At 39.3% G+C, this 27,967-nt stretch overlaps 1 protein-coding gene across 2 annotated transcripts in view; it reads right to left on the minus strand.

The window, feature by feature from the left end:
- The window catches only part of frmpd3 (FERM and PDZ domain containing 3), a 90,037-nt gene that overhangs the window by 41,070 nt on the left and 21,000 nt on the right, over window positions 1-27,967 (minus strand). For both annotated transcript variants that reach the window (XM_039813597.1, XM_039813596.1), the window contains exon 2: window positions 7,738-7,841. The gene's annotated coding sequence lies outside the window, so the exon portion shown is untranslated. The remainder of the gene's footprint in view (window positions 1-7,737; window positions 7,842-27,967) is intronic.

Consider the following 27,967-nt stretch of genomic DNA (forward strand, 5'->3'; position numbering starts at 1 on the left):
TGGCAGGGCCATTACAACACAGGTAAAACAAGCTGATAGGGGTATAACTGTACTCACAGAAGCTAACCTGTCAGCAAAATCACTGCATATTTTTGTTACACAGTGACAAAGAGGCTTGTCAGGTTCAGACAAAATTGTTTGTTTTTGAGGCGAGGGGCTGCTTCATCTTCAAAGCCACAATGTCACTACTCTCATCTTTCCTCAGGATTCATCACAAAGTCAGAACAAATGATTGAAATACTATTTCAACTCAAATTTGTTTGATGTGGTTAATTTTCGCGGCACGCAGTGAGAAAATGCATTCATTGGCAGAACCAAGTGTGAAATTCTACACACTGACTTTATTTTTAAGATTATTTCTTGGGCATTTACACCTTTAATGGATAGGACAGCTAGACATGAAAGGGAGAAGACATGCAGGAAATGGTCACAGGTCAGACTTGAACCTTTGACCTTCTGTGTCAATGAATAAATCTCTATATATGTGCGCCTGCTCTACCAACTGAGCTAAACCAGCCACACTCTGACTTTATTTTGTCATAGTTTTGGGGATTTTTGCTGTGACAATGAGAGGGGACTCCACATGCAATCTGCTTGTGTAGTCATTCAGTCAGGAGGCAGGCAGGCAAGAAGGCAGGTGCTGAAGACCGATACGTTTCTTATCGTTGAGCTGCCTCCTGTCGGCTCATCACAGTCCAGAGCCCAACACACACACACACGCACACAAACACACACACAAACACACAAACTCTTGGAAAAATATTTTGTTTTAGCAATTGATACACTGCACTTTTTTTCACTCTGACATTATGAACAAAATTGCATTCTTGAGTTTATCGTTGGGATTACAAAGATACAGCTGTAACTCTAGAGCCCTTCACCCAGAGTATCTTATTAAGAGTACGGCCAAGTGCTTCATTGCTTCGAACTGTGCCAGCATTTTACTTAAGAGCCATAACCAAGAGGAAGGACAGGAACGGTAACCAGAAGCTCTAGGTGACATTTGCAATTTTAAGATGAGAGTTGCGTGTACTTAATTAAGAAATAGCAAGGGACATCAGCCTCTCTCGTCTTTACTGTTCCCTGGGAAAGCTTATTTCATGCTCCAGAAAGCCTTTACATCACACGTGTGTGTGTGTGTGTGTCTCAATGTGTGAGAAGCGCACAAACAAACGAATCCCAGACGGAAAGTCTTAAGCATCGAAATGTATCCAAGCAATGCATTTGGGTTCACATGATATCGTATGAAAAGTTATGCACACTAAAACGTATGATGATATCATTACGAAAACTAGGAGACCGCAGGCTGGTGATGTGACATTGGCTATAGAGCTCCATGCTACAGAGTGGCAGTTGCTAGTTGTTTAGGTCACTACAGAGCTTTGTGACGCCAGCTACAGTCCTCCGTTACAGCTCGTCGTATCAGCGGCAGTTAGTAGATGTGTTTAACCGCTACTAGTCTATCTCCTTCGCGTTCCACTTCTGGTATTGCTCCGGTGCTGCAGGAAATTCCGCCGGATACATGTATTTTCTGTTTCCTTCCGCTTTCTTTGTGTTGGAATTTTTTATTCGGTGGCTTTATGAGGACTATTGTTGACTGCTCCTCAGATCTCTGCAGGGTAAATTGAGACAGCTAGCTAGACTATCTGTCCAATCTGAGTTTTCTCTCGCACAACTATTTTGCAGCGGCTCTGTGCGGAGTTTAGCACCGCCCGTGACGATTCTAATTGGTTTAAAGAAATGCCAATAAACCAGAGCACGTTTTCCTCCCATCCCCGAATGCTATGTGGAGTAGCCAGACCCTCCTTCAGCGCGCTTTGGAGGGGGGTCTGGCAAAGCAAGACTAAGCCGCAACAGAGGTCTGCGACACTGGCTTCGGTGCTCGCATGGTGCTCCGCATGGTGCTCCGCATGGTGCTCCGGCCAGGGTCAGCGGTAGTTGGTGGTTCAGTTACTCGGGAATAGGTGACTGTGAGCTGGGTACAGAGCACCGCGAGCTGCCGGTCATTTCGGCAGAGATTACAGTTAAGTTTAGGCAAGAAAAAGTGAGTGGGTGTTAACACCCCACCCATACACCACGACCACCTCCCTACGCGGCCAGCCGTGTTCTTATACAGTCAGCAGTCAATGTGGTACACACAGCTTAAAAAAAACATGGAAATCATACGAATTACAGTGCTTAGCTTTTTGTAGCTTTTCGAACGTATGGTTCATGAGAACAGACTGATCCAAGCCAAAAATGTGTTCTAGTGCTATACGTGAAGAGTAGTGTGTGCAGATACTTTAGGCCTCATTATGCTATTGAGCATGCACAGGATTTTGCACTGAAATTATAAATTGCTTCATTACACACGCACGCAAGTGCATGCACACAATCAGAGCCTTGATACTGTCTTAATATTTTTGTAGCACTATCAAGTAAGTAGTGAGCCCAAGTGTGCATCTTCAAATTGCTTGTTTGATCCAACCGACAATCTAAAAACTAAAGATATTTACGTTACTATCAAAGATTACTATTTATTACTATTGCTATGCCTACAAAATGGCAATTTTGTTTATCTGATCCATTCCATCATTATTTTACAACACAAAATAGCCTCTGACACTTTTTTTTCAAAAATACCTGTGGACTCAGTAGGTTATGATTTACATATCCCTCAGGTCAGTGATCACCATAGCAACCTGTGGAGCAAGGAGCAAAGTAGCGTCTCTAAAATGTAGCAGCTGTAAGCCTGAGGGCTGAGGAACGAGGAGAGGTTATGAGTCAGATGATACAGTGTTCGAACCCCCGAGACTACATCTACATGTAGCTCCTCACCAACATCTTTCTCTCCTTTTCTCTCTCTCACACACTTCCGCTCCTCCTTTATCTTTCGAAAAAATGAGCAGTATCAAGATATGTCACCATAGTTAGTTACTGACATACAAACATCATTTTGTTTGTTTCTCCACTTCACTCTTTCTCTCTCTCTCTCTCTCTCTTGCCGCTTCTGTGTTAATGTGCATGCACATGCACGTGAATGTGTGAATATTTGCGTGGGCATCCCTGATTGCTGTCGAGCTGCTGATTTCAGAGGAGTTAAATAATATTTAGCCACAAATAGCATTAGACAAGTCCGAGTGCCATGGGAACTGTGAATCAACTCAGCAGTGTAGCGTTATGTTGCCAGAGTGTTGCTGCATTTGGATTTTTACAAAACTCCATAAAATATTGGAATAACAGAAAAGTATTATAGAGCGATGAGTATTTGATTAGCAAAATGGCTTTTACATTGGAAAATTTATAAGGGGAGATTACAAAACGCATTGGGAATACAAAATGTTTTTTATTTAGTTTAGAAACACCAGATGAAAAACCAACGAGTGAAAAAATCTCTTTACTATTATCGCACCATAGAGACCATTTATAGCAATTAAATAGAATTGTATTTTAATTACTGGTTTTCAGTTGGGGATACTGTCTATTTCTCTATTTTTTGTATATACAGACCTTGTATCTTAATCTCAGTACCACTGATATGTGTTTAGTTTCTCATACAATACATCATCAAATTATATGTAATCCCTCCTTTAAGGATTAAAGTCTGGTCCAATCTTTAATTAAATCAGTGCTTAAGGGGAGGGAACTATGTAGGAGTTAGAACACTTTTTTTTACTGTTTCTACTACTCAAACTTTTCAAACTTAATTCAAGTTCAATATCTGACTGTATCTGTATAGTTCCATGAGTTACATTATTGGTGTCAGCAGATACAGCAGACTGACTGATGTGGATATTGCATCAGTAGTCTGAGGAGCAAAGAAAGAAGAAAGTTAAGTACAAATCAAACTCTGTGACTGTGATGCAATTTGCTCAAGGGGTAAGGGGGACTCCAGCACTTTGTTCTTTGAGCCACTAAAACAAAAGGCAAGAACATCTTAATGGATGTTTTTGTGAGACCAAAATTACCAACACTGGTAGCAAAATGAGTGAAATTAAATACTGGCAGAGATGGAGTAATACTTCACATCAACCATGTCCTGTTCAGAGCTATATTTGACTTGTCAAACTCAATTTTTGCAAATCCATTACCACTATGTCTTTAAGCCTTTTAAGTGTATTTTGGTATCAGTCATTTCTTTAGTGGGAAAAAATGGTTGTCAAGATAAAACTCTCAGAATACATAATGACTTCATTAGTGGTCCTTCTCTGTGATTAATTGGAGTGCTGTGTCACCCAGTGTGACAGATCCGCTCATTGCCAGACAGTGTTGTGACAGGAGACGGCGCCATGTTGATGAGTCTGGAGATGATCACACACACTGATACACTTGTAAAACACACACATATGAGTAAGTAGCATTCCTTACACACATCCTGCGTTATCTAAGCATGGAGATCCTGCTGAGATCAAGAAAAGGATTTCAGAATAAGACATGGCCTTAATTCAGTCAGCTTTAAAAAAATAAAATAAAATAAAAAAGAAACGGGAGGATCTACCTGTGATCGACTGATTGCAATTTCACAGCTTTGCCAGCAGTGGGGGGGGAAAAAAAAAAAAACAAAAAAAAAAAAAAAAAAAAAAAAAAGGGGGGGGGGGGGGGGGGGGGGGGAGGAAACAAAAAGGAAAGGGTCTCTTTTTTAACAAAAGGGGGGGGGGGCCCGCGGGGGGCCTCAGAGCCACTCCGCTCAAGGGGCCAGACATGAGAAAATCCTGTGTTTGATGGCTGCTATAAGCTTACCATCACAGAGCATTCAACTACAGGGAGCAGGAGAAAGAAACATATCCACTGTACATAGGAAAGTGAGGGAGGGAGAAGTAGAGGTGTAGTAGTTGAAGAAAGCGTGAGTAAATGTTGAGTGCGGAAGATGCACAGAGAGAGGTCAGGGATGAAGTGAGGAAAGGGTCACATTGTCTGGATAAGAGGAATCCACCAGAGGTTGAGGATCAGTTTGCTGGTTTTGAACTGGTAAATGCTCCCCGCCAGGATATCCAGCCTGGCCTTTGATGGGTTTATCTGACTGATGTTGGCTCTAACAACTTTGAACAGGGTGTCGGTAGTCACTACAACAGGGAAATCATCGTGGTCCTGAAGCAGAGCTCTGCTTGTCGGATAGAGAGATCGCCCCAGTATAAAGTCGAACGGCAGACTGTTATTTAATCAATTTGATCAATAAAACCATTGAATCAGGTCAGCTCCCATATCAGTAAAACAGCAGAAGAGTAAAAGAGAACTCTTAACCGGAGGGGATTGCTGTTTAAGACGATGGCTCAAATGGCAGCTTCACTGTATTAAATTACATCTGTCTTTGATGAAAACCTTGGGAAAGTGTGCAGCCTCTGAGCAGGTCTCCTGCTTCAAACGGTTCAATGGTTCGATGGGGTCCTGGTTAGTGTCTCTTAGCTGCTCATGTAGCTTAGTCTTTTTTGCAGGCAAGTCCCACAGTTATCCCAGAATCAGTTTATGCATCATTTAGGAAGAAATAAGAAAGTGTAAGAGTCCAATAAATTCCAGCTGAGCCACATTTGCATATTATTAGGTGCCTGTGAAGTGTTTCTGAAGATGGAACAGTGACTTGTCTGGGACTCAGATTTAATCACTTCCTCATCTGTCAGTCTGGGCTATTCTTTTTTACCAGCATGTGTTCACATGCATTTAGAGATCATTAAAGGCCGGGCAACAGATCAAATTCTTTCAGCACATGTATACCACACACACATGCAGGAGAAAAACAAACTCCCTTCTCCCTGTGATAGCAACACCTTCCATATGCTTGAGTAACTGTTTATATTCCCCTTGGCAGATCACAGAGGATTTTTTATGCTGCATCTATGTTGTTTATCCCCGGCACAACAGGTCCTCTGTGGCGTCCTCCACTCAGCACAGTTTGCTCAAATCTCTGTGAAATAGTGAACAATGCTGCCCTTTCTTCTCCAGCGGCACTGAGATACGAGTGGCACTTTCTTTGTGGAATGCAACAATTTCCAGCTGTGGAGCGAGGGGAAAAAGTCTATTGTGTTTGCTTCTCATTTAAATCCAACTTTCTAGCCATGCTACTGGCATGTCGGTCAGTCAGTTAGTATGTCAGTCTGTCCAGCACTTTGGTCTGGACTGAAACAACTTTTGGATGGATTGCCATGATTCCCATCATGCTATTTAGTGCTGATTAGCAGATTAAACTAAGATGGTGAACATTGTAATCATAATACCTGCTAAACATCAGCATGTGAGCATGTTAGCTTGCCAATTCAGAATGTTGCTGATAGCACAGCTGTGCATATGGACCCTTACAGATCTGCATATCCTTTTGACTCTTAGTCTTGTTGTGAGGTAATTACAAAAGTTAGCTGTTTTGGTTAGCTTCACATGATACATCGAAGAATGCTTGAAAACTTCAGTTTATGTGGTAAGTATAATTAATTCAGCTGCAGAGATTTAATTGAATTTTTACACATTCAGCCATGTTACACTGGGAATGTGAATGTTTTTTTGAGAGGTCCTGATGGTAGGTTTACAATCTTAACATATCAGCATGCTACCCACTCTCAGCTAAAATGGAATATGCATGGCAGGCTTTTTCTTTTCAGTCAGATACTGACCCATGTTAATTTGTTGAAAAGCACTGAGATGAAATATGCGGCAGTGATTCAGCATAGAGGGGGTCCTATGAAGCATAAGTGGACAATAAGCGGGCCCTGAGTTGATTATAATCACAAAGTGCTGTAGGGATAAACAACATGTTTTTGATGCTTGTGAACATTGCCCTTCATATGCTAATTAAGGAAAGCTTCGAATTGTTGACGAGTATTTCCTTTTTGCAAAATAGTGTTTAGTACACTGTGCTGCATTGATACAATTTCAATGCTTGAAAAAGAAATCTCATTCTGAAATGGAAAAACCTAATAATTATAGTAGCATATTAATTGCGTATACAGTACATTTCCGCACAATTGCGTATGACTGCAGAATTTTTTATTACTGTATTGACTGCAGTCATTTACTCTGCAGCATTATTAAACTCCGTCACACTCATCCTATAATGGCAATAGCCATTGGCTGATGTACCTAGCTATAACAGAGAACCCACCACTCTGCATCAGCTTTCTGCTCACTGGCATGGAATCAATGCAGAATTGCAGATGTGAGCAAAAGCTGCAGAGGACACACACACACACACACACACACACACACACACACACATGCACACAAACTGCTGCTGCGTGTGAGATCACACATTCGTTGCAATATCATGACGACAGTGGCCTCCCACCCAGACAGAGTTCATAACCTGGACCGCAAAACCTGGACCGGGAAATAACTTATGTTTCTAGGGAAAGACTGAAAAGGGTTAGCACTGGAGGGTAAAGCACAGGGAATAATTATCCGTGACTTATTTTAAATGGTCCATTAAAGCTGAATGATCATTCAGCGAGAAAGAGGTTATGCATTTAAGCAAAATTTAACAATATAGATTTTGCCTATGGCTCACATTGATAAAGGACTTAGCATTTCATCCTTGTAAGATTAGGTTTTATAGGTTTTGTTAGATCAAACTGAAATGGAAGGAGTTTGAAATCTTTCTTCGCATGATTTATGTTTTGTCTAATATTGCTTTTTTAACTTTGAATTGGGTGTAGTTTTTTTTACTTTTATAAATTATCTCACAGTGTGATATTAACACAGGGATCCTTCAGCAACCATGTACAGCTTGGGCTCATTAAAACCTTGGAGAAAATGGAAGGTAGAAGGTGTACTTACGATCTCTGAATGCTGACTGGTGGACAGGAGGTTCCTTTTTTAAGCGGGTCTCCCACAAACACTCACACACAAACACACACGTGTCTGGTCGGTGGTATGTGTCCCTGTTGAGAGACACAAAAGCACACCAAAGACTTGAATGTTTTTCACAGTAGATGCTAAATAGCCCACTGATTCTCATCCCCAGTGTTGGTAAATACAGTAAAACAGCCCTGTATGACAGATACACAAAGAATGTAAAATAATATGTAGCATGAATTTACTTAGAATAATAGATTTATATGTAAACGCAGTTGAACACATTTAAATACTATTAAGAATTATAGTGTGTGGGTGAGTGAAAAACACAGGTGTTATTTGGCTTAGATAGTCATTAGGTCATAAGACTCATTTTAAATCCTTCAGCTACAGAAGCGTGCTCATTGCATCCATGAACTGTAGGGCTGAACATACTTTAATTCATAACTCTGTACAGCAGCACCACAGAGTTCTGCTGCCGAGGTAGAAATAGCCTAAAAATGGAACAGCATTTTAAAATATAAAAAATGTTAAGCTCACATCCACATAGGTCAGCTCTTTTGCAAAATTTAGGTTCACAGGTTGATGCTATTGCTGCTTCTGTTCATACTGTGGTACCCTTGATAATGTAATATCAGCATTTTATATGCCCCCTTGCTCATGCTAATTAATTTGATTGCTAATAACACAAAACCCCAGTGCTGTTGTTTATAGTTTATTAAAACTAGAGTGCAACTAGACATGAAGTCTGTTTTGCATAATAAACTTGTAATATATGTGCACTTTGAGCAATAAAAACTGCAGATTTCGCAAGGCTAAATGCTGGATTTTCTGTTTGGTGCTATAGTCTGTAATGATGGCTCTCCCTTTATGTTTTTTAACATAGGATTGCTCTTAGAAATGAGATCACAAGCACACTTGCAGATAACGGTGCTGACCCTTACTTGGATAACTCACTTGATGTTGATCAGGCTTTTTGCATACTTTAATCAATCCGTCAACATTTTTTAATATAGCCCTTTACGGAAACCAGCAAGTATCCAAAGTGCTTTACATCAAGAACAAGAATGAAACATAACATACAGTAAAATGAGAAAAGGTTGCATTAAAGCAGAGTTCATAGTAATTTTTTTTAAACACTCCCCTACGTTATTATCGGACATGAAAAACCAGAACCTGTTGCCTCCTGAGTTACCATTGTAGTATATGGAGTTACAACCTTGCTCTATTCTTGTTCTGTTTAGAGCCTGTATAGAATTTTGCTGAGTCTATATGGAATTTGCTCTCTGAAGATTTACAACTTTACCTTATGTCTCTGTTAGAGACCTATATGGGCTTTGTCTATTCTTGCTTTCTAACCCCCACATAACTACATCTTATGTTACACCATACCCTGCATATATACAGTGTTTCAACAGCAGAAACTCAGAGCGACTTATTTTGGGACCAGGTCTGTCGTATCTCCAAGTTTCTGCAGAAGCTTGTAAATTGATGCTGAATTCTTTGATGTAATAAACCTTTTACGATCAAGAACAGTGTCGGCGAATTCCTCTCCATACATCACCACAGCATTGTTATTAAAAACACCACACCATATGACCAGTTGCTGTCAATGTAGCATATTTACATTAATTTACTTATTAATCGAAGGTGCTCGAATGCCATTCCATATCATTCCGGCCCACTTCAACCCCTGATTTTGTGTATCATTAACAAATATGTAGAATACATTTCCTTTCTCATAAAACATTGCAAAGCCGGTTTTGGTAGATTTTGGACCCTGCATCGTTCACATTCATGTTTACTAACTTACGGTATTTTTCTTCTCTGCCTTTGTTGGCACGTTACTGCCACCTGTAGTCAAGTGGGATAATGTAAAACCATTGGCAGGAATGTGTATTGTGTCAAACTGTGCTCTTGTACAGTACGTGTGACCTATGCATGCACGAGAGCAACAAAACAGCAGCCCACTAATAAAAACATTGCTCCATAAGGCTAATATAGCCTTCCTTAAAGCTTTGCTCAGTTACTGGAAGTAAGTCATTCTCTTCATATTGTTATATTTAACTCCTGAGTAATCATTATTTCACAGGTTCAGGTTCTTGCCAATGCAATTTTAGTTTTGGTATCCTGTTTTTATGGTCTGTGTGACCCTGTTCATTTATCTTGCTGCGTGTCTCTTTGTGTGAGTATAGGAGTAAGCTAAAAAAGATAGTCTGCAGCGTGGGCGCCTTCTTCCTTTCTCCTTTCAGGTTGTGGCTGCAACTGGGCACTAACAGTGTCCTTTGAGGTTGAAACTTCTTATTTATTTATGCCTAAGGTGGTAGCTGCTGTCCATAGTGACTCAACACATTATGTCCCTGCACTGTGGTAATTCCTGCTATGACAGTAATGATGAACATGGTAGATACTAATTGACGACTAGTATCTGTCCAGATCCATATATTTTATTTTATATGTATTTTGAATATAATGTCTTTTAATTTAAATTGTTGTTTATCCACTCTCTTGTTCTCATGTATGTGCTGTTTTTGGCATACAAGTAAACTAAACATGAGCTGATATACAGTAATAATAACGGGGTGCCAGGGTATGAAGTATTTGTAGTGTATTTGTTGTATTGATATAAAATGTAGGTCTCATTATATGATATTAAGCTAACTAATGACACTCCAGTCGCTAAAAAAATGCACAGATTTAATATTTCATCACACTTTTCTAAATACAGAGAGAGAGTGTTCCAGTTTTAACGGTCTCAAAAACACCCAGATTTATTTTATAATTGCACAAATGGTACGTTTCAAAGACGGACTGCTTGCAGCTTTGATCACAGGAGACAGAATGAGATGGAGACTCGCTGGAACCTGGAGAACTCATACATAACAGTCTCCCACTGCTTTTTACAACTGACCCAGGAGGATTTTCTACACATCAAATGTAGAATCCAAGATAAGAATCAGATCTGACATAAAAGTAGGAGGATATTAATTAGCACCAACAAGGCCCAGTGTAGCTTCCTGTAGTAGTTTGGGTACATTTTTCATTAACTTGCACATAGCAGGGACCGACTTCTCATACGAAAGTACCATATTAGACTCTCTAACCTACATTTGAATACATTGTTGACCTTGTCTCATTCACTAATCTACAGATACTGATGCAAGCAGAGAACGGCAGAGTGAGACAGAGAAGAAATATCAAAAGTAAAAGTTGCACAAGTATATTTATTACTATGGTATAATATGAGACAATCATTTCAAAGTAAAAATTGCATTTTAGAAGTCTTCAACAGTATGTAAAAGGGTGGTAGCTTGACTTTCTTATATCTGTATTTTTTTGGCACCATAAATTGACATTGAAACATTGAGCTGGAATGTATGAAGCTTGATTACATCATATGGAAATTCTGACATATTTTAGTATGTAGTTGTTTCAGTACCAATGACGTGCCCATATATATATATATATTAGTGGTGGGGGACAAAATCGATACAGCATAGTATCGCAATATTTTCCGTGGCAATACTGTATCGATACACAGTCGCCGAGTATCGATCTTTTATGATATATGTGTTGGTCAGTTTGTCTGCTTGACAATCCCATTTTGCAGCAATACAATTGAAGTGAGATGAACAAACAGAGAAATGTATCTTTCTAGATAAAACAGATTTTGACAAAGTTTTCTTTTGGGGACATAATTTGAAGTTGGAAAAAAGGTAATAAATTGCAATATCTCGCAGAATATTGCAATATGTTTAAAATCGCAATAATATCGTATCGTGACATAAGTATCGTGATGATATCGTATCGTTAGGCCTCTGGTGATTCGCACCCCTAATATATATATATAATTTTTTATTTTGTCAATCCTCATTATAATGTCATCATCATGATACCTCCTTTATGAGTCATTCCAGTTGCATGAGGAATAGAATTACAGGTGTTGTCTAAAAAGTGTATTAGATAGTATTTGCCAGAGACCATAGCTAAATAGAAAACATTACAGGTTGATCTCTGATGCTCAAGCAGAAATCTAATACATTTTATTCACAAGCAATTAAAAAAAGAATCCCATGTCGAAAACACAATCACATATCAAAACACGCGTACTAATATATTATAAGAGTTAAAAGTGAACAAAATAAGTAAACCCCTTAAACGTGCATGCATACAGTGTGCTAAATGAAGGAAATTATACATTTTATGTACTATATATATATATATATATATATATATATATATATATATATATATGTATATATAGTGAAGATTTGTCAGTTTATCTCCTTCATAGACTGTCTTAACTTTTCTACAGCATGTTGTGATTCGTTATTATTATTATTATTATTATTATTATTATTATTATTATTATTATTATTATTATTATTATTATGTTTGCATACTCTACACAATCTCCAAAGCCACAGATGTTTCAGCTTCAGAGTTTGGTCCTTTTCTTCAGTGGCCCTGACAGATCTCATTGTTGGAGGGATGTCTTGTCTTCTGAGAAGACATTTTCTTTAGTCAAGTGAACTCTAATTAGTTTCAGGTGCAGCCAACTGATCATTGAATATCTTGCCGGGTGCTTTGCTCTGTTGAATTCTGTAAGTGTCCGATAGTGGTGCCCTTTTACCTGGTTCCATGGATTAATCAGTTGTTTGCAAGGCTCCTTAATTTTCTGTCCCTTCGGCTCATTCCTCTTTCACCACAATTGCTTCCACTCAAGTAAAATGTGCCTATTTTCCTAACTTTTTCTACTCACTCATATCCTCTTACTTTAAACATCATCTTCTTCTGCCCTCCATCCACCATCTGACTTGTATTATCAGTACACAGAGCCTGACCATTTCATCCAGACTATTTTCTTTCAAAACCCTCTCTGCATTCCTTACCCTCTCAGCTCCCCTCTCTACCAGGACACACATTGTAACCCTTCATATTTGTCCTGTGCAAACAGTGTCTGTCTACACCTTCTCTTCTCTGCCTCCTTTTCCTTTACACCTCTCCACTGAGGTCATTTCTGTGGCCAGGACAAACACAGCCTGGACTCTGTGCTGTCTTAGAAGTCTGATCATATCATACACACCTGATGCTTACTGTATCTACAAACATACTCCGGTGTCCATTTTAACCTTTACACTTAAGCAAGGTCAACTAGGATGTGGGCGAAATGGAAAAATCCAAAGCCAGAAACATACTGTTATCTTTGAACATTTGCGTCTTTGTCATATTTAATTAATGGGTAGCACATTGTACACATCAACATATATCAACACTACACCCACAAGGCTGACACCCGCTGTGTTGCTATGGAAACACATCATGAAATGTCTCATAGCAGATACCATGGACAGCAAGCTGTGTGATGGACAAGATTCAGCACCGTTGACAGAAAACTGTGTGGTGGCGATGTTTCAGCACCGTTGACGGCAAACTGTGTGATGATGTTTCAGCACCATGGACAGCAAACAGTGGTGGAGATGTTTCAGCACCATGGACAGCAGACTGTGTGGTGGACATGTTTTAGCACCGTTGACAGTAAACTGTGTAGTGGAGATGTTTCCGCACCATGGACAGCAAACTGTGTGGAGATGTTTCAGCATCGTTGACTGCAAACTGTCTTGTCAAGCTGTTTCAGCGCCATGGACAGCAAACTGTCAGGTGGAGATGTTTTAGCACCATGGACAGCAAACTGTGTTGTGATGTTTCAGCACCATGGACAGCAAACTGTGTGGCGGAGATGTTTCAGCACCGTTGACAGCAAACTGTGGAGATGTTTCAGCACCATGGACAGCAAACTGTGTGGTGGAGATGTTTCATCACCGTTGACTGCAAACTGTCTTGTTGAGCTGTTTCAGCACCATGTACTGCAACTGTCTCATTTCAGCACCATGGGCATTTATATACCATGTCTGCACCTCACCACACAGTATATTTTCAATTAGAGTTGTACGACCCTTTTATTTCCAGGATATCTCAGATGGGTGGGCACTTTGCTACAGGAATACACCCTCTTCACGTAAGCTACAAAATATGAATACATTTCTGAATCTTTCTTTATTTAATGTGGATTAGACCTTAAGTTGCACTTACTTACAAAGGTGGACAATTTGAGTGCAACGTAAGGGGTACTTTGAGGAGAAAAGCAAGCACCCTTATTTAAAGCAGTGTCCCCATTAAATCTAAACACTTAACACGAACATTGTGTTTCTGTAATCAAGACATGCAGTGCATTAGTTTTTACCCAGTACAACCTGCGACTGAAACTAGCACCTCTGGAATTTGCCATGGTGTAGTCTGCATGCACAAGAGTTTTCCTGACATTAATTGATTGACACAATCAATCAATTAATGAATAGCCAAAACTGAAATATGTATCATTGATTTCTTTACACACAGTAAAATAGTCCACTTTATTGCTAGTAATTGTCTTATGCTTGAAATAATAGCAAACCACCATCCTCCCTGCTTTCCTTCAGAAGTTAATGCATTACATATCCCTCCTCCTCTGCATCCCCCGATGTCCTTTCTTCAATTGTCATTCACTGCATCCACTCACTAATGGAAGCTTTAAAAGGACTATCAAGGAGGGAAATTATGGTTAAACAATTCAGATATATTTAACAAACCTCTTAGCCGTTTCATTTTCTGCATTAGCAGTGATGATTCAATAGGGAAGGCTGAGGTAAGGTTTTCAGCTAAAAGCCCATAATGAAGCAGACTGTTTGTCAGACAGGAAGATAAGGCCTGTAATTGCTCAGGGTCCTGCATTGTCAATATGCATCCTAATGCCTTCAAAGGCTTTATGGTTATAAGAGCAGGTGCTTTGGCTTTTTCCTTTACTGGATAACACATGGCTGATGGCACTGATGGAACTGTAGGATGCATGCGAACGAATAAAAGTAAAAGCTATTTGAATTTGGATATCCATAATAAACCTGCTGAAGTGTCCAGCCACAGTGCTAGATCAGTGGTCCCGGTTTTTTAAGCATAAATGGTTACAATTTATTACAAGCCTGTGAGTTTGTATTGTATGTGTACACACACATTTGTAAACTATATGTGTGTTCTTATACATGTACAGTACACAGTGATTAATGTGTTATGTCTTTGATCACCATGTTGTTAGATGTTCTTGCTAGCTCCTAACCCGGTTAAGCTTTTAATGGAAAGCTGCGGGTTGGCCTTTTCTCACTGTGCCCTCTGCTGTGGAATGCATCACTTTGGAAACGGGAATACTTGCTAATTAAGATAGTTAGTTTCAGCAGGGTTGTTGTCGTGGTCTGCGCGGCACAATAGCTTCTGTACAAATCTGAAGGAGGAGAGAGAGAGAGAGAGAGAGAGAGAGAGAGAGAGAGAGAGAGAGAGAGAGAGAGAGAGAGAGAGAGAGAGAGAGCTTCATTTGTGAATATGCATGCAGTAGAACAGCACTCTATGGAGGAGCCAGTGGAAACTAGTGTGTTGAGAGTGTGAAACATACTGTAAAATAATGGCGGAGCAATGAGGAGAACATAAAGCCACTCATATCACTACAATTTAATTTCTTATTTAAATGTGATGATGTAGTAACTGCACATGTCACAACTTTGGAATATGTCATTCTGATTTTAACTGCAAAGCATAAAAAAAGAGTTGTAAATCCCTGTATTAAATGTTTTAATCGCAGAGCATCTTTATATCAGGGATATGTAACGGCAATTACATTTGCTCATTACCATTAAGCACATTATAACAAAGACATGGTCATGCATACAAAAAACTTCAAACATCTCAAGGACTTTGACACACTTCATCCTCTAAATTTGTTATTTTAGTAGTAGATACTAATTTGAAAGGTTTAATCTGCATCTTGATTCAGATTTTCATTATTACAAGGCACTGTGATAAACATGGCCACCATCTGCCTGTTTTTTTTAAGAATATCAGTTTTGTAAGAATATCAAAGTATTTTTTCAAAGAATATTAGGGATTTGTACATTTACAAATCATATAAAACTATAACAATATTTTCACAACATATCACCTTAATAAGGTGATATTTCAGTCCACAAGTGGCCAAAAAAAAAAGAAAATGCTGCTTTAAGGAGACTGACTCATGGCCCAAGTGGTCATGGCAGTTTAAATGTATCAGGCTGCGCCACCTATAGGAAGAGTGCCATTTAATTGTGCAGAATTGCTTACAGTTGATGGGCCCTATTTTAATGATCTGAAACGCAAGTATCAAACGTGAAACGCAAGTAGCTTTGTGGGCGCTGTTGCTATTATACCGGCGGGATAAATGACTCTTGCGGCAGACGCAAATCTGAAATGGGTTGGTCTGAAGTAGCTAGGTGTGGTTTGGGCGTAACGTGCAATAAACCAATCAGAGCGTCATCTCACATTCCCTTTAAGAGCAGGTGCGCTTCAGTAATATTTTTCCTTGTAATTATGTATGGTTTGCAAAAATGGTAACTGCTGCATCTGTGTAGATGAGAGAAGCAAAGTGTATGCGCATTGTGCACACGCTACATTATGGCCAAGCATGCGCCCCTAAAATAGCATCTGAATAACATGCTACTGACTTTAGACTAGCGCCACTGACTTTAGACCAGGTTTTTCCTGGTCTGTGGCAGAATTGTTTTCTGAAACTGCAAAATAGCACCAGGGAACGTTTGCGCCGGAACACGCCTCCTCTTTTCGCTGAACCGCCCCCGGGAGCGCAAATACATTCCCTAATTTACTGATGTGCGTCTGTGGAGGGAAAAGTCCGATGTGCTTTGGGTGCAAAATAGGAATGATACGTGCGTCGGTGTACAAAGGCAATTGCGCTTGTGCAAGATAGGGCCCGATATGTGTTTATGTCATCTAAATTGGTTTGCACCTAGTTATGGGAATTAAGGCTCTTTAAAGGGAGCTGGATGTTATGGCTCTGTTTGTTCTTTTTCCTTTTTTCCTTTCCTTTTTTAACGAGGTTAATGTGCAAAATAGTAACTGTTAAATGTTAAGGAAACATTGGAATCAGATTCAGACTCAGACATCCCCCAAGCGTTATTTCATTTTGCATGTGTGTTTGGTATAAAATCCTTTAATAGTGTAAAAACATCAAAGACTGTATACACATGTGACTTCCTGTCAGTTGCTTTCTTATTTGTTGCAAGAAAAAAATATGCAAGATGCATTCTTCATCTGCAATACATGGAAATATTCATATTGTTGGTTAAACCTCTCTATATGACACATATATATTTATATTTGATTTGTATAATATAACAACAAGTACTGTATGTTATAGGATGATCCTATTACGACTCTTAGATGTGAGCCGGCTCCCATTGGTCACTTAAAGCAGCCGGTTCATAGAGCCGCTGACTCATTTGTGACATCACTAGTTGCAGTTGCTCAGCCTGTTTTAAGATTTATGGCAGTTTATGTCAAACAGGCCACACCCACAAGCATTTGGCAAATGGTTGTAGTAAAATGTTATGCCGTATCAATGAACAAATTAATCGCTTTTTTCCGGCCTCATCTAAATTATTTACCCAATTTAATAAAAATTTGACAATATTTGTCAGAAGATTGGCCATAAAACTGTTTTACTAAAACATCTCTATATTAGTATCTTTGGAAATATTGATAGATTTGTCTTAGAGCAAGGACTCCAGGATTTTATGCCTCACAGTTCAGGAGTTATGAGCCAAAACATATAGAGGTTTGTAAATGGACAAATGGTGGCGCTATTGCTGTCATTATACACTTGTTCCTTCATTGAAATCTCTGAAAGTAGTTTTTAGATATTCTGCTAACTAACAAACAAGATAAGGTCAAAAACATGATGTCCTTTGTGTCCTCCTCCCTCCTGCGGCTACATGTGGTGCTAATGTTACTACTTTGGGACCACCAGTGCTCTACACAAGCCCCACAATTTCAAAACATGTTTAAGCGACACCCCCTTTCTCTGGATATAAATCCCATTTACTGCTGGAAAGGAAATGTCAAAAAGCCCCTCAGCTGCCAAAATTGGTATGACAGTATTATCTGTTCATACCATGTGCCCCGTTAGCCTTTTAAATACCTTGTACTTCAGAATGAATTTAAATAATGCTCACCGATAACCTACAGAAGCTTTACAGATTATTTTCCCCTGAGGGCCAGTTGCACAGACCTGCTAGGCTCATTACGATGATTTACTTTGCAGCTTGATAAATAGGAAATAGGAAGGCGGGCACCTAATTAATGTAGTCTTCTCTCAAAATCAGGAAGGATCCTTATTATTTATTGTCTTGTGTGTGTGTGAGAGAGTCTGTGGTGCTGATGGGCAGGGGGAAGGGTGGGGGGGTGGTGGTGGTGGTGGTGGGGTGTTGGATGATTACCAATTTCTAATTTCTTGCACATCTCAGAGACAAGGTAAAATTGGCTGCAATCTTGGGAAACTTGAATATGCTTGTCTTCGGAATTATCCAAATTACCAAGATAATTCTTTAGCTCGGGCTGAGCCATCAGTGTCCCAGTCAGTTGTTGTCAAGCTAACAACATATGGGGATGTAAATAAATAATTTATTTTACACAAGAAGGCAACTGCCATGTTATAAATCTGCTTGCTGTTTTACTGGCTAATCAGCAGAATGTTCTTTGTACACATGACATGCAGCTTGTTTATTTGATTTTAAGAAATAAAAGTAGGGTAAGTTGAAGTCGGATGAATCAATTATTTATTTGCCGATGTCCCCTTCAGGCATTGAGCTTGTCTTGCGCTTGTTTGTGTCCCAAAAAGCTTAAGGTTTAAGCTCTGGCTAGTCACATTGTAGATCTCTAAGAAAATATCAGATCCCACATCCACTTTACTATCCTGGGAGATACTTTAAATTGCAGACAAAACAATCTTGTGAGACTACAGTCTTAATCGATTCAACCTTTTTGGAATTACACTTTGTAATGCTGCCTGAAATAACTTCTGACACAAGGAACTTAGAGTACAGTACATTTTCTCATGTACTGTACTTATGTACACATTTTATACTGTAGTACTTAGAGTGTATGTTGAGTATTTCCATTAATTTGACACAGCTACAGTTACCTGTTACTTTACAAATCAAGATTGTCTACACAAAACATAGGATCAGCTTCTGAAATATGATACAGTATAATATAGATTAAAGTACCTAATGGTATATAAAGTAGGCTAGTGTCTGATGAAAGACAGTATAAAACGGAATTGTAGGATCTAGTGTATTTGGAACTTGAGCCATACTAGGCACTAAAAGTCAGGATATCTCGGCCTCTGCTGCTTCAATTTGGACCATTCTTTTTTAATCTATATCTTGTGAGTCCTCCACCTTAATTAAGCGATGTACTAAATTGTTTGAGTACCCCCTTTACATTTTGACAAAGAAAGACTGCACACTAAGGTCCATGCATTTATTGAATGAAAAAGGCAAGCTTTTGGTCCTTTATTCTTCATCTGGAATAATACTTGAAAAAATGGAATTCTCATCAATCACTCAGGTACAGCACACTTGTGGTAAAAATTGCATTTCTAAGAGAATATTGCCATTTTACAAGATGATCCAACAAATAAACCATTAAACCAATAAACCAGACATATAATTAAACCACCACAGTTCTCCCAAAAATTGACAAAACACTGTAAACAAATGACTCCTTTTCTAAAACATATCTCAAATAACATGAATGTACACTGTAGTTTTACTGTGAGCTGTATTGTTTCTCATTATTTTGTCACATTTAGAGAATGTTAGCTAATTGTTTCGTGCACTTAGGAACGCCAACTTCATCAAATAGGTTTATTTTTAGAATAGTGCATTATCAATCACGGGCTACTAAAAACAATTTTAAGGGTATTGCTTTTATTGATGTAGAAACAAGAGATTCTGGCTTTGCTTTATGTTTATGAACACCAATGGAATGTCCAGAGGCACTTTCCATGAACCATTCAATCTAAACATAACTGTTTTGTAAGTGCGTACATCATAGTATCTTTTACAGCCCACTCACCTCAGCTCTGGAATCTGTCCTTTATTACATGAACGTACCCTGTGACCAGCAGAAGGAGTTTACGTCAGCAGCCGGAAAACCTGTGACTAATCATGTCTTTCACTGTACTCTCCCCTGTTCTCTTGTAATGTCAAACAGTGCCCAAAATACTCCCCCACACCACCACCACTTAGATACTCTGTGCTGAGTAAATGACTATTATTATTATTCAGCCATACTTTGCTGTGGCTTACAACAAAGCACCGCAATACAGAAGACAGCAACATCCGGTTACTGGTGATTTGATTTGAAAAACTCTTTTGATTGCAAATAATCGGCTTAACCTTTGTCTGTCTCTTTTTCTTACATTGAGTGTTGCCAACAATAAAGTTTAGTTTAGTTTGACTGATATTAAGCTGCCGACTATTTGCACCATCCACGTATCAGTTATCACACAGCTTCAAATCATTTAACTCTTCTGCTTGTCTTTATCTTATTGGAATATAGATTTAACAAGAGCTATGTTAGAAATAACATCTTTTCCTTAAATTTACCTCTTCAGTAGTCATGAAAAGAGATTTTTTTCCCTGTAAACATGTCTCTGCAGTACAATATGTATTATTATTATCACATGTCATTTAGCTGATGCTTTTATCCAAAGCAACTTACAATTGCTATATATAATAGAGGTTGCACACCTCTGGAGTAACTAGGGGTTAAGTGTCTTGACACATTGGTTAATGGATCACAGTGGGAATTGAACCCAGGTCGATAAAAACACCAAAGGCATGTGTTATATCCACTGTGCCATCACCACCCCATGTAAGACATGAGTCTTGCATCTACTGCTTTTAATACAATTCTCCACCTGAAGGTGGTCTCGGCCGGTTGTTTTGGTCCGCACCGAGTGTGATTGCTGTGTTCACGCCTGCCCAAACGAACCGCACCAGTGGGGTAAACGCTCCAGGTTTTGATTCAACCAACTACACAAAAGACGCGTGTGAAAATGCCCTTAGGCATTGTGGTGCACTGTGTCAAAGGGTGAGCTGTGATCATGGAGAATTGAAATGGAGTACAGGCCTGCATCGGTGGAAAGCAGTAAGTCATTGGAGACCTTGACCAGAGCAGTCTCAGTTACGTGTTGAGAGTGAAAACCTGGTTGAAAATGTTCAAAAATGTGATTGTTGTTCATAAAAGAAATTGGTTGAGTAGAGACAACTTTTTCTAAAATATTGGATAAAAATGGCAGCTAAGAAATGTGTCACAAATTACTTAAAACAGATAGCTATAGAGAGTGGCATGTTTAAAAATGAAGTGGAACTTGTCAGTAGACAGATAACAGTTAATAATGGTTAAAATATCTGTTTTTAAAACCCTCTGAAACCCACATAGAGCCATTTTTGTCTATTTTAGGGGGGTACAGGGGATCTTTGGGGAGGGGTGTGTGTTTAGTAGGTCAACAGTAGTTGACACATAGACGTGGTATGCATCATCTGAAAGCTGGGAACCTGAAGATTTATTTGAGATGCAGCTTAGCATGTTGTGTCAGGTTTTGCTAGTCATAAATCTGTAATAAACATTGTGTTTAGGTTAGGTGCCTACTTAATTTTTGGATGGCTAGCACTTCTGTTCTGGACACTGCTGAGAAACCACCTTATTGTCAATATACCTAGGAAAGCCATACATCCTCTGAATGCACTAGGTCTTTAGTTTGGGGTTGTACAGTTTTATGAGGCTGTAATTATCCTCGAGGTCACAACACGTCATTTTAAGCAGTGATGTCAAGTTTAGCAAAAGGGTCTCATTACAATGAAATGGCTACTATGGGGACTAACATCATCACACAACATCATACAATTGAGCTCATTAAACCACAAGGGTCTCAGCTTTCGAGTCAGACCAATTTATGCAACTCCAAGACTGTTTAGGGACCCCAGTAAGCAGAAATATTCAAATTTTTAGAATAGGTGAAAATAACACATTTATTCTGCATGCAAATAACTGCATGGTTTTTGCCCCAAACTGCATGGGATTATCATAACACACGTCTGTAAAGGGAAGACTTGTGCATACCCTTTTTCATTCAGATATCTTGAGGTGAGAGGTCAAGGGCCCCCTTTAAAAATGACCATGCCAGTTTTTCCCTCGCCAAAAGCAAAACCTTTGGAGCGTTATTTAACCCCATTTCTAACAAGCTAGCATGGCATGGTTGGTACCAATGGATTAGGTCATCTAGTTTCATATGATACCAGTATCTCCACTTTAGCTTTAAAACCCAGACTATTACAGCCTCTTAAAGACAGAAATGTTGGCAGGGAGCACCATGGCTCCCGCACGTCTCTGTAAAAACCAGGTGGGAATGCAGTCTGAAGGGCAAGTGGATGGTTTTGAAAGTGCAACAAGCAATTAGGCTAGCAACAGAAAACCATTAGAGTATGATGGAACACAAACAGGCAGAGGCCGAGTAGGCTGAGATAAACTTAACAAGTCTGTATTCAAGCAACAACAACATTGTGTATGTGGGATTGAGAGCTTACATACATAGCTGTCCCTGTTTCTGCATTGGTTCCTCTGTCATGGATCAGCTAGGGCCTGTTCATTCTCCCTCTAGCCATCTACCTTAACTGAAGGCACTGCCATATATTTATAAATTATGTACTCTAACTCTAGAAATCTTTAGGTGGCCCTCAGCACACTGGGGACATGAGTCCCCTGACATACTGTACAGCACAACAGTGTAAACCTGAGTAGTTCTGTAACATGAACTAGGACTTAATATCTTTTTACTTCTAAGGGCACTGCCTTCAACTCTTTAAAAGTCAAGTCTCAAGGGAAAGTGGTAAAAGCATTGCATCATAACAGATTTGGCCCACTGAAGAGCTCGAGGCCATCTAACCTACTGGTCATCCAGAGAAAGCTTTTACACAGAGAGGGTCACAGAAACACAGCCTGAGGACCTTTCTAAATGTTGAGCACAGTGAAAATCTACAGAAAAGAAGGCAATATTGTGGAATGGATTTTACATTATATTGTAAATTAAGGAGTAACATTTATAACTGCTGTGAAGTGGAACCTGTACTAAGTTTGTATGAACATAGTATCATTAAGAAACAAGATTTTTTCATTGAGCCTATATTGAAAGCTCAAACTGAATGTGTTCTGCCGTCTGCACACATCAGTGTTTACAGGGGAGCGAATACTTGGTCAATCTACCATGACTATGAGCTTCAGAAAAGACAGTGCTCATGCTGCAAAACAAAATCCCTGCAACAAAATAGGCTCGTCTAACATGATGGTGCATTTACTGAAGCACTGTGTTTCTTATTTCAGATGTCCTCAGTTATTGTCAAAAGGGACTGTACAAACATTATTCAGGAGGGAGAGGAGGGTCATTAAATTGGGAAGGATTTGTATACTAAATGGAGTTCAACAGGGGAGGGTCATTTATTTTTTCTCACCGCAGAGGTAAATTGTTGGGATGGCTTTAATGGCTTTTTATTTTGCAGTGGGTCATAAAGATGTGCTTTGCCCTATGCAGAGGATATATGAGATATAAGATGCAGTCAAGTTCTCGACCCCAATAAGTTTGGTACAGTCCATAATGCCCCTAGAATCAGCTAACCTTCTGTTTTTTTCTTCTTTGACCCTTTAACCAAACGTGATCACAAAATATATTGTCATTTAATTTAAAAGGATCTGTTTTCATTAGCCTAAGGCCCTGAGTCACACTGCCTTTGTTGTTGAAGATGCCCTGATCAGACCAGTTGCGTCTTTTTTTTTTTTTTTTCCTAGGCAACCATTGAATCCCCCATCCTCAGTCAACCGTTATTTTGCTGTGGAGATAAATAATGTCGGGCATTTTTTCCTCTTTGAGTTGAAGTTTGTTCAACTTGAGGCGTTCAGGGCATTACTGTTAAAATACGTGAGGTGCTCGGTAACAGCGCAAGCAAAATGTTTCACTCATTGAAAACATTTACCAATAGCTGCCACAGGCTGCTTAAACGTGTTCTGTCTGATCAGGCCTGAATCTGCTGAAAATAAAGGCAGTTTTTGCTGATATTTTTCTTTCTTTCATATATGCCACAGAACAGAATCAAGTTTCAATAAGCACACGTTAACTCAAAATCAGTTAAGAGTCCCTGTTTAAAAATCCGTGGCCATCTTTATTTTGAGGCATTGGAGTCACAAAGTAAGTAGATGTAGACACAGTTATGTAGATGAGGTATGATACAAGGGCCGTCACAACACTGTAATGAGAATGAAAAGCCTTCGCTTTCCATTTCAGGAAATTGTTCTCAATTCAAGGAGATGATGTATCCTCACTGATAACTCTGAAGAGATCTTCATAATGCTGACGCACTGAGAGGACTTAATGACTCAAAGAGTGCCGCTCTCCATCTGAAATGAAACGTTTTTCACTGAGAAAGCCTAACAATTAGGATAAGTGAAGAAAGAAGCCCATCGCTAAAGTTTTAAGATAACTTTTAATTCTGTGGCTTGCTGTGGCTTTCTTTGTCTGTGGCAATGGTGTAAGAGTCAGGTAATGTAACAGTGGTATAATTAGAAGATTAGCTCTGTTTGTTTGTGTTTAATGACTGGCTATTACCACAAACACGTTTCTCCTCATCAGGTGGCGAAGCACGGTGTCTCTATGCCCTTGACTACAGAACATATTACGTTGGAAAGCTGGATTTAATATTTATTAGTGAACAGCAGATCAGGCTAATGCTGTGGAGGAACACTTTTATAATGGTACAACATGGTCAGAAATATATTTTGCTCATGTTTTGTAATCCCTTTACCCTTCTCTTTATGTTTAACCGATAAAATAAAGCCTGGATCTGCTCTGTCTTCTCGTTTTCACCTGTATAGTTCATATAGTTACAAATCTATGATCTATAGTGCTGCCCCCAGGGGATGATGGGTAATATGCAAAACAGCTCAGCCTGCATTCAGCAGGAACCATAAATTTGCAGTGAGGCACTGGGAGGAGCTCATGAGGGTTGTGAGAGGGGAGGAGGTGGCTGTTCTCCATTATCCCTTTGCCTTCTCAGCATTCTTGTCACACTTCTCTAACGTCATGCTTTACGTTGCACCATAAAACCAAGATCGTTAAAAAAAAAAACTGCATTGGACCTCTAACGCTCACCTCTCCTTTGAATAGAATAGTGTACAATCACAAATCTTGACATACACAGGGAGAGTGGAAAAGCAGTCAGATTGCAATGGCACACAAGCGATTCTGCTCTGCAGGAAATGTTAAAGGTTGAGGTGAACATTGATTAGTGGCAACAGAACAGGTCATGCCCCCACTCTGCATCAATAAGTCAAGTTGCCCTTTTCCTCTGTACAGTCCCAGCTGTGACTGCAAATCTCTGGCTGTCAAAGCTGTGTGATTTTCTGACTTTATCACATGGGGCAAATGGCTAAAATATAGACATCATGAAGTCTCAAGTACATCTCTTTCATGTATGTCAAAAATACATTGTGTGATGCGTCACATATTTATTAATTAATTATTATTATTATTATATTAATTTGTGATATCACATGCAAGGTGTTAGAATTTACTGTACAATGTACAGTAAATATAAAAAATATAAAATGTATGCTACTGTAAAACGTACACAACATTAATACTTAAATCGGGCATGAAAAAATGTAAACATGACTATACAGCAATTAATGTGTCTTTATACAGTATGTGGTCATAAATGGACAATTATGAGATATATCAGTGGTGAAAGAAGTACTCAGATCCTTTACGTAAATAAGAGTACCAATACAACAATGTAAAAATACTCAAAAAATATATATTAAGAGTAAAATTCTTGCATTTTATTTGTACTTAAGTAAAAGTACAGAAGTATTGTCAGCTAAATGTAAGTATTAAACTTAAGTACTCACCCACTGTGACTGATATACTATAATACATTACATAATTGATACTGATGCATCAGTGTGTAAGCAGCATTTTATTGTTGCAGCTGGCCAAGGTAGCTCTACTTTTATACAGTCACCGGTAGCTGTTTAAGTCCAGTGTTTCCAAACCAGGGGTTGGGCCCCTTGAAAGGGTCACAACATAAATCTGAGGGGTTGTGAGATGAGTAAAGGGAGAGAAGAGAAGAAAAAGCAAAGTTCTGACACACTGATAGTTGAAATGTTTCTTTTAGTGTAGTCTGGATCATAGGAAGTACATTGGCAGGATAATGTTTACGGCATTTACTAACTGAGGTGTTTCGGGGCCAATTGGTGGGTGACTGGATGTCCAACTCTGCCTAAAGTAAATTAGATGTCCAGATTGTTTTTTTATTTCCATGAAAAGACACAATCTCATATAATATATCCCTTGCATCTTGACATCCACATTATAGATATGAGAATTAGCCAGAAAACTCTATTTTCAATTTGTCTTCAAGCACTGCTTATAGTTTATTTTCTGTTCTCACTGCATTTCCTTCACAGATTATTTAGCCTTGCAGCCTCCTTCGAGAGCCAAAACCTTAGGTGCTTAGTCACATTAGGCTACCTCCTCCATTCATCACTGTGTGCATGGCAGCTAGCTCATCAGCTGGAGCCTGAATTTTGTTCCCCTTCAAGTTATCAGAAAAGGGGCTCTCACTCACAGAAGCACAGTAGATGTCAGTCAATGAATGTTGAATGCTGAACTCTCTGTGTGTGTGTGTGTGTGTGTGTGTGTGTTTTTATTCTTGTAATACTAGTGTTATTTCAGTTAGATTTTAGGACAACTGGGCTTGGTCTCTTTTGTAGGATGCAGTCACATCCTTGCCCTTGCCTTTGGTAATCACCAGGGGTCTCATTTATAAACGTGGCGTATGCACAAAACGGGGCTAAAAATGTGCATACGCCACTTCCCACGCAAAGGTTGTGATTTATAAAAATCAAACTTGATGGGAGAATGTGCGGTCCTCCACGCAAACTCTGACCCATGCGCACATTTTGGAGACAATGGGAATTGGCGACGCAGATGGTGAGGTGGTGAACTGATGTCAGACTGCAGAAAGTAAATGTGGGAATAACGCAAGGGCGTAACTTTGGGTTCAGCATTGGGGGGTTGAGATCTCCACCCAGGGCTGTAGTCTAATTATATATACTGAATGGGCCTTTTTGGGGGAACATATGAAAGTGTGGGGTAGGACATTTTCAGCGTCAAACACTTTTACAACAACAATTTATGTAGGAAATACCTTTATTTATGTGAAGAAAATACACATGTCAATTCAAAGTATAAAAATATAATGGAATATATGGCAGTAAGGGGGGTTTTACATTATAGAGACCTGGGCCCGGATCCTAAAGTTGACCTTAAAGTTGTGTGAAAAAAATGTTTTTCTTCTTTGCCAATTACATTGTATCGAGAAAGCCAACCACTTATAATTTTTAATAACAGTTAATATTTTACATTCATCATTATGATAAGATTGTTGGGGGGGTTAAACTGGCCACTTTTGATTATTGGGGGGATAAAATAAATTACGTAAATTACGCCTATGGAATAACTATTTCTCGTAATATTTTCAAGTATTGATGCCTAGAAGCACATTTCTTGGGAGTGGGCGTGGGGGATACCACTAGTTGATGCTGTGATTTTGGCAAGGTGTTAAGAATCTCAAATTGTTGTAAAATATATAAATACTGCGGTGACCCCCGTGCGTAATGCTGCATGATGGCACTGCTGGCCCTGCAGGAGGACTACAGCAATGGAAGAAACAGGAGAAAAAGAGACTTCAGGGACCATGACGGTGACTGGCTAATATGCTGATTAAGATTTAGATAAAGCTGTGCTCTTGGATCCATGTACTGAATTGGATTCAGTAGAGTGGGCAACGTGCCGGAACCATGCCATCCCGGTCCATCCCGGTCCAAATACAGGTCCTCGCCACTCTGGGGGCAACTGGCTGTTTCCAGAGGGAAATGGCAGACAGCTAAGTGTTTTATATACATATTATATATAATCTTCAACTTTATCACTAAGGCTTGTTTGGATATAATATATAGTTCTGTTAAATCTTATCATATAGGTCTGGTATATCAAAGCTGTCCCCGAGTGCCGTAATGCCTGCCATTTTGGACGGTATTATTAATATACCGTAATTCCTCAAATAAACACCGGTAGTCAATTAAACGCCGGGCCTCTGATAGTGGCCAGGGCGTGGTCAACACAGACAAATAAAGGCCGGCCTTAAATTAAGGCCGGGGAAAAAATAGTGTGGATAATCTC

Source organism: Perca fluviatilis, chromosome 10, assembly GCF_010015445.1.
Source record: "Perca fluviatilis chromosome 10, GENO_Pfluv_1.0, whole genome shotgun sequence".
Taxonomy (NCBI): Eukaryota; Metazoa; Chordata; class Actinopteri; order Perciformes; family Percidae; genus Perca; species Perca fluviatilis.